Source organism: Lampetra planeri, chromosome 16 (assembly GCF_965212315.1).
Source record: "Lampetra planeri chromosome 16, kcLamPlan1.2.h2, whole genome shotgun sequence".
In the NCBI taxonomy this organism is placed as follows: domain Eukaryota; kingdom Metazoa; phylum Chordata; class Hyperoartia; order Petromyzontiformes; family Petromyzontidae; genus Lampetra; species Lampetra planeri.
In genome coordinates this window covers 6,990,330-6,998,994 of record NC_136122.1, presented here as the reverse complement: position 1 = coordinate 6,998,994, position 8,665 = coordinate 6,990,330, and positions in this window count along the sequence as shown.

The following is an 8,665-nucleotide window of genomic DNA, read 5'->3' as shown; positions in this document are numbered from 1 at the left end:
GACCAGCGCATGGGAAGGAGCGGCGAAGGGATTCATTCCCGGCCCACGTTCACAGAGGTGGAAGCGATACGTGACACGTGTTCCCACCTCCTCCCCAGGTGGGAGCGGTGGCACAGTGGTTAGCGCACCGCGCTACGACATCAAATCACCTGAGTTCGATTCCCGGGATGGGCTAACATCACTGCATGGTGAGTGATAACTAAACCCCTCTCACCACCCATGCCCCCTTCTCCAACCTGCTTTGGCCAGCACGGTGACGCGTGGACAAACTGCCACCATGGCCGACACGGTGTGGGGGAGGCCTTCATCCAGCATTATTAATATTATTAGTATTATGCTTTCTCATGTCCGACATGAGCTTTGGCCATTGATGGTCCCGAGTCACTGGTGGAAATTCTATCTTCTTATGGCAAGGATCAGTTACTCCAAAGATCAGTCATTGTGAGACTTTGGAGAAAAACAGTGTAAATAGCCTTCTCTTATTCTTTCGTACGGCTGCTGGTGTAGATGCAGAGCAACAACTAGGATTCCACATCGAGGTGGTCAAGCCAGATAACCGCATCAGGAGCAGCAGCGGAGTGTGTCATCGCTCTGATGTCTCCTTCGTATTTGTGGATCGGGCATCGCGTTGTACGGTCTGTTCTGGATGACCACAGTTGCACACTGAAGAGGTTTATTTTTATTTTCCATTTGTACATCAGGTATCCACATTTGCTGCCATGGTTTGTGCAGTGGATGCGGTTTAAGGTGGACCGTGAGATTATTTGCCGAGCAGACCAACCTGGATTTGCACTGATAACCTTCCACACGCAATCTGAGTTCTGACGCAACGAAACAGATGACGGTCACTTTCATACTCGGTACTTAGTCCATCCTTTCTCACGAATGCATCGGGCAAACCCAGCAAACCCACCGGTCATGGTCTTGTTGCCATAATCAGTCGCGGCTCTCCCCCCCCACCCATCCCCGTGAGCACCCCGTAGCTGCTGCTACGTCCGCCTGCACCGTTTGGCTTCAGCGTCACCGGCCATATTCTGGGACCAGCGTAGAGGGCCTTCATCCACCCAGCAGTGGGATTGCAAGAAGGCCTGCCACTTGTGTCGCCCAGACAGCTCAAGCGGCGTTTTTTGATGTGTTTCCTCGCCTTTAAAAAAAGTATGAAATATATATAATGTGGTGTAATTTTTTTTTACGTCATTATAAACAACAGAATACTAAAGTATATTCATAAAAAGAGGGGAAAAACCCCAGCAGACAATGCTTAACAAACGCAATGGAATGGATCCTCAAAATTTGCCATCGTTCGAGGGTGTCCCGGGCTCGCCTGCCTATTGAATGTTTTATTTTTTACGTAACACAACTATGCATAAGACATAGCCCACTTGCTGTGGTGTAATCCAAATAGGTGCTTGTAAAGCGAGGTTTCTTATCCGAGTGGGTTTAAAGAGGGAAGTCAGTTTAACACATAGGCTTTCGCGACCAATATTATTCAAAATAAACGCTATAAATAACCTAACCTCACCTAACCTCAATCCAATTATTTTAAAATCAACCTGGAAAATTTAAACACGTTCTGTTTTTCTCGCGTCGATGTAAAATTGCGCAGGGAAAATGTACCGAAGGGAGCCAAGCGGTAACGAAGATGTCCTCTGTGAACAAGTTGCTTCATCTTGGCCATAATGTACATCTTATCTAAAATATAAAATAATAAAAAGGTATGTATAGCCGCTGAGTTAGTGAGGGCTTTCAGATGCGCTTCTACGGCCGTCTGGAACGCTCTTCCTTCCGATATTCGGAAGCCACTGGAGCTATGCACTTTTAAATCTAGATTGGAAACTCGTTTCTTTAGAACTGCTTTTTGTGTTTAGTTTGTTGTTCGCCCTTCGCACCTCCGATTAGCGCAGTTGGCTATGTATGGTGCGAAAGAAGCTCAACATACGTACATACGTAAGAAACAAGGAAATCATTGACGGAGGCACACTCCTGGCAAAAGGCAACAGAGTATGTGTCCCGAGTAAAATGATTGAAAGTGGATCGGGATCAAAATGATCAAACATAGATGCAAGGAAGAGCAGGATGGAGTGCTTTTGGGCAAAATGAGCTTAATCATGAAAAGCAACCCACCGGAATTCCAAAGAATAGCGTTTTCAAATGGTGCGCATGATTACCTACGATGATAGATGGGTCCGGAACAGCTGCACTGACTAAACAATGGAACAACAGCTGACAAGTACACAAAGGAGCACGCAGAGATGCATGCTGGGAATTCCATGGATGTACAGAAAGAAAACAACACATAAATCAAATTAGCACGGTTGTCTTATGTACGGTGCGAAATAAGTACAACATACATACATTACAAATTGTAAATGATAGATATTACATTGACTGTTAAGGACATAATGTAGGAAGGGATAATGGCTAATGTGCCGCTGCACTCTGATGTTGTAGGAGAAAACATTTATTACAAAGTCTATTTAATTAAGTAGAACGTGTGGTCTATATTTATTTAAAGTTGCGCATTTTGATTTGACGTCACATTTCTCACCCCCCCCCCCTCGTCACACATTGTCACAAATGTCTGACCCCCCTCCCCCCTAGGTGCGTGACGTCATTTATGGACGGCCCCTAAGAGGACGATCACCATGGAGATGGAGTGATGAAAGCAGCTATGTACAGGAGTGAGGTGGCGTCTGGCATCGCATGACCTTCAACTATGGAATTTGTGTTCGGTGACCTTCATACAGCAGTGGATAGAATGAAGGCCTCTCCTCACTGTCTAGCCATGGGAGATATTTGACCATACTTCACCACGCTGGCCAGTGGAGAAGGAAGAACCCAGCCATCAGTCGCCACTCGTGGTAGGTTTTGCCGTGGAGTCAACTCAGGACACTTGGTTAGTAAGTAGCACGGCGGATAAACCACTGTGCGCCCGCTGAGGAAGGTGCTTAAAACACAGATCACTATGTGAAGTGTCTTTGGATTAGTCTCATCATCTCCCTTATTTAACCAAGTGAGAGTCCATTGAGATTCAGGATTTCTTTTATCACGTGAAAGCAATATAAAAATTTGTTTCAGGACAATTTTGACTTTAAAACCCATCCTAATACATATTTTCCCACCCTACCAATTTAGGTGGTTGATGTAAGAAAAACTAAATTTTTTTTTTACTGCGCACCGTTGTTCAAAACTCATCATGCCGCTTCATACAACGGTCGGGGTAATAATACGCAAAGTGTCTTTGGGAAGTAAAAAAAGGCTGTAGCAATTGTCATCCGACCGCTTCAGTCGGCACGGTGGGCGAGCGTGCTCCTGCAGTGAACGATGATGCCAGCGTCTCCACTACCTCGCCACAGCGGGTTGCAACGCCTTTTGATCATTTCTCGCAATCAAAAGCCTCTCTGGGGGATTTTTTTTTAATTGTTGCGCATTTTATGAAGCGCAATGTAAATCAAACGGCGCGATGCGCGTTGTGTGCGCCGTTGCTGATAAATAATCCGTCGGAACTCTGCGTTGTCAGTTGTGCAAATAGTGAGCGGTTTCTTCAGACGAGCGTTGTCTTGGTGTATCTCAGTGAAGACGCATATAAATGGTGTTTAGACTCGGGCACCTTCGTGTGGAAGCAGCAGTTAAATTAAAAGCCCTGAATTTATGACTGTTTAACATGACTGACCTTTTAGCTATTGCCAAGCTGTAGTTGATTTTCATACACACATTTGTACCTCTATAATCCGTTGAGATACAGCATATATAGTTTGCAAGGATACCCGTGCAATAAGCCTTCATTCCAGCATAGAAAGAAATATACCCAGCACTTAAACCTCATGGAATATTTCCCAAGACAGCTCCAGCTGAAATTATTCCCTGAATATACCAAACTGTAATTACATCTTCCCATAACAGGCGAGATTTCGCTGCATAATAAAAATAACAGTGCAATTACACAAACATGATATTCAATTTCCTGTTAACCAGCGTCACGTGCCTTCAATCACTCGGAGCTTTACTCATCACAGATCCTGGCCATGATTAATTCCAGTGTTGGCCAATGAGCTTACAGCACTGTTATTGCAATTTTTATTTGTGCAAAAATGTATGACACATATTATAATTCCCAGCCCTTTGTCCGCTTTCTCACTGGATGAATGCCTCCCCAAGCCACGTGAGTCATAGGGATAGTTTGACCATACTTCACCACTCTGGTCATTGCGGGTTTTGAAAACAGGAGGGGGGAGGGGGGCAGGAGCATTTCAGATATCACCGTTGATGTTTACGTGGCCAGGAATCCAACTCAGGTCGCTGGGTTCCATAGAGCAATGCGCTAACCACACAGTCACCCGCTTCATCCACAATATGTATGTAAAAAAAAAGCACAGGAAATTAGCTTTGGTGCATCTTAAAGGAATGGTAACCAAAAGATTTGAGCATTTTTGTAGCCAGTTTCTATTATCTGACTATGCATGGCAGCGCTGGGTTGGGGGGGGGGACTTCCGGTAATTATTTGAATTCAGCTGTGCGAAGTAAAACCCAACAACAGCTATAACTATGCGGCGCCACGTCAAGCAGACCTGCGGCTAGGCCTCGGCAAGGTAAGGTCAAAGTTAAAAGGTAAAAACAACGAGCCTATTTTTACCCTACCTTTTACCTTGGTACAATGCAATCACTCTACCCTACCTTTTACCCTTTAGCAGGTAAGGTAAAAGGTAAAAAGCAACGAGCCTACCTTTTACCCTTACCCCATACAAATTGCCCGATTACAGGGTAATTACTAGGGAACTACACATGAACAAGGTTTATAACGGTAAATGTTAGGTAGAGCGCTTTATTTATATAGAATAATCTCGATGATTCCAATTTTACACGCTTGTTGTCATTGTTGTCCTTGTTGTTGTATCCTCAAATCTTGTAACTAAATTTTTACCCACTTCCCAATGTGGTATCGACTGCAAACTTGGTATACTTATGTCATACTGATGACAACACTATATTCTATCATAAAATAATTTTTTATATGTTATGTTTCGGCTTGGGTCTAATTGTCCACGCTCAACTGACGTTGGCTGTAAATCCCCACGGCCCTTTACGTTATGGCAAGCTTCGGGGCCACTTCCTGGAGTCGTGGAGTTCTGTCATTACTTGTACATTTCATAAAAGCGTGTTTTTAAGAAAGTTTGTTTTAATATTACTTATTAAATGGAGGCCACGGACTGCGCCACGGAGCTTTTAGTGGTAAACAAGGTATTGTAGTTACCGGGTAATACTTCACGCTTCCTTTACCCTACCAGGTAATTCTTCCGAGCTACCTTTACCCTATCCTTTACCTTACCCCTTGGCATGTCGACATCTTTACCCCTTTACCTTTACCCTTTTACCCGGTAAAAAGGGTAAATTACCTTATCTTGCCGAGGTATCCTTGCGACCGCAGCGTTGTTGCGTCCCGTGTCTCTGACCCCGGTAGGGGTACCGCCGACAGTGACCGAGCAAACACTCCACCTGTACGATCCCAAAATGTCACGTGGGAATTGACGGTTCAGGAAAATGCCCCAACTCCCACTTTATTGGCCGACATCGCGCACTCGTTCACACGTGATCGGCGATCTGGCCTAGCCGGTAGCACTTTTGGCACCTGTTTTCAAAGGCTCACGGTTCGAATCCGGCTGGCTGCCCTGATTATCACTGCGGGCGCAACAACTGCAGTAAATTGTGATAATTTCGACTTGTGACGTGCCGCCGCGCGCTATTTGTTTACTCTCGGAGAAAGAAAGAGAGAGAGAAAGCGACTCAGGGATGCAGGGAACTGCAGCTGAGCGGGAGACCACCAGCCATGTGGTGGTGAGCTGGTGCCGTCTACTTCACAGTGGGACGTTAAAGATCCCCTGGCAATATTTTCACGGGTAGGCCCCAGTGCGGTCCAAATGACAACGTTTATAAATTACCCGCAAGTTACTCAATTGGAATAATACCAACGTAGAAGTAGGAAATAAGAAGACCTGACGACGCAGGCAGTGATGAGAAGGAAAGTGGCACTATTTGGGCACATATGTAGGATGGACAACAACAAGAAAATTAACAGTGTATTGTTGTTCGGAAAAATGAGAGGAACTGGAAAGAGAGGAAGACCTAACAGAGAACGGCTTTGACGACGACATCAAGGATTGGTGCCATAAAGATGCAGCACTACTTGAGCATATTGGCACGAGACAGAGCAAAGTGGAAACAAAGGACGAAATGTGCAGTGGACACCGACGGGCTATCTGCCCTGTGGATCGTGACGAGGACGACGACTCGTACCGCGGTCTCTTTGAGTTCTCGCCCGGAGAGGCGCAACGACCTTAGCGGTGCCACTGCGCTCCTTGTGAGGCCCGACGTTTTGTGGCAGGATTTGAGGGTCGGTTTGAGGATCGTTGTCGATGTCATCGAGCGCCTGTGACACGCTCCAAACCCCGTAGAGCCGTGACGTGGCCCCAACAGGTGACAGGGCAGCAACTGGGTTCCTCAATTGGCTGCGTGGGTTTTAAAAAATATATATTTTTTGTTGTTTGTACAAGTACAAATTGCATACAAAATACGCATTCGGGAATTGACTGAACACAAAATAATCGCACACAAAGACAGCTGGCAAATAGTCTCTGCTTAACACGGAGGCTTTTGCCACCAATGTTATCCATAATACTCTCCGCCCCTCATAGAAACACCCACGTCACGCGCCTTATATTTGTTGTTATTATAATGACGACGCTCGTTTATCTAGGAGAGTCTCATCGAGTCTCAATGTCCTCCTCCTCTTTGAATGGCGGTCGTGCTGTGACGGTTCCACCTGAAGACGGATGCTTGTGTTGCCTCTGAAACGTCGTGATTTTTATTTTTATTTTACTTTTATTAATTTTAATTTTTTACCTACGTGACTTTACCTAAAAAACTAAGAATATGAGTCTCAAGACTGTTTTCCAGGAGGGTCCTGTCAAGTTATGCAGGAGGCATCGATGATGACTGCTATGTGTTCTCGCCATTAAATTTATAATAATTATTTTCCGATTCCTGCAAAATAGGACCACGTTCAACGGCAACCGCAAATGTCCCCCTCCTCCTCTTTGAATGGCGTCACGGGAAAATGTGACGTCGCCCTTGAATCAGAGGGCGCATATCCAGAATCAGAACATTTATTTATACTGGAGGAATCCGATGAACTATAAAGGTTTTTTTTTCACAGATGTCCAGTAGGGGCGGGTAAGAACGCTACAACAACAAACAACACAAAAACACGATATCAGTACAAAGTACAAGAAAGGTAAACAAACCACCCAAACGCATACAGATAAAATTAAACCATCCCCATCCGACGAAGCGAAGCCCACTGAGGTATTAACTTATTTTTCAGAAGCGGACTGGCCACAAATGATAGCTCAACAAAGTGGCCCATCGTTTGGACATTTATAGCACCAAAATAATCTAAATAACCTTAATGCATGTTTCTAGATGTGGAGGGAAAAACGGAGGACCCGGAGATGAAATCCACGCGACCACATGGACAAACGTATGAACTCGCTCGTTATCATTTTAGTTTGTAATCCTTGACATATTCTCGCAATCTGGAAAAAAGGTGCCGTAGATATAACTGCTCGACCAGAGCGTTCGCTGGTGCGACAAGAACCACACAGTTAGTTTCAAAAACAATGTAGATATTATTATCATCAGCGTATACTCTTAGGTTTTTTCGGTAAAGTCATTATTTTTATTTTTTTTATTTTACTTTTATTAATTTTAATTTATATTTTTTACCTACGTGACTTTACCGAAAAAACCTAAGAGTATGAATCCTTGCAGTCACGAAAGCTTCAAATCTAGAATCATCAGCGTATGTTTGTGTCCATGTTTTGCCACAAATACGTGCGGTTAATGCAAAAGTTATCTGTTCGGTGTTTGAACATCTTAACACCTTTTGTATTGTCAGAAATGGTAAAATCCTATTGTTATATTCTCACAGGTTAACCTTTAGAGCCCCACCCCCACCCCCGCACTCAAAGTGGAGCGCGTTACAGCCACCAATGTTGCTCTCGCTGCGTTGTTCAAAATCGGTCGACGGTCATTGCCCCGTTTAGGACCCCTCCACCTCATCCGCGTTTTCGAACCACCCTCTTTGGGCAACCGTCGTCAGCCGGCCGAAGCACTGCCCACGCTCGCCGGCACCCGATTCCATTCTGCTCTCGCTCGACGGATATGCGCTCCGTTGTCTCTGCGAGCTGATGATCTCCTGGTTAAAAAAAAAGTCTAAATCCTTGGCAGCAACACTGTTGAAGGAAGGCAGGTTGTGGTAAAATGAAACACGTTACATTGGGAAAATATATAACAGGTGATGTCTCGGGGCAACGGACCTTCTTCATGTATGTCAATATCTATCGTCGTGTACTCGACGCAAAACGCAAGCATTATCTACCTAACACTCTGTGGTGGTAAGTTTTTGGGCATCTATTGAACGGGCTCTGCATACATTACACGCGAAAATAGCGTGGGAGCATTTCGCTTCGCATCAAATCAAAGTGACGTCTTGCTCAAACGAGCATTGAGCTCGTGCCCTACTTGCTTTTTACAGCTCTGCGTGAGTGGTGGAAATTCCACATGCCTGTGGTGGGGACAAGTCTATTACATAGGGCATCCATTGATCACT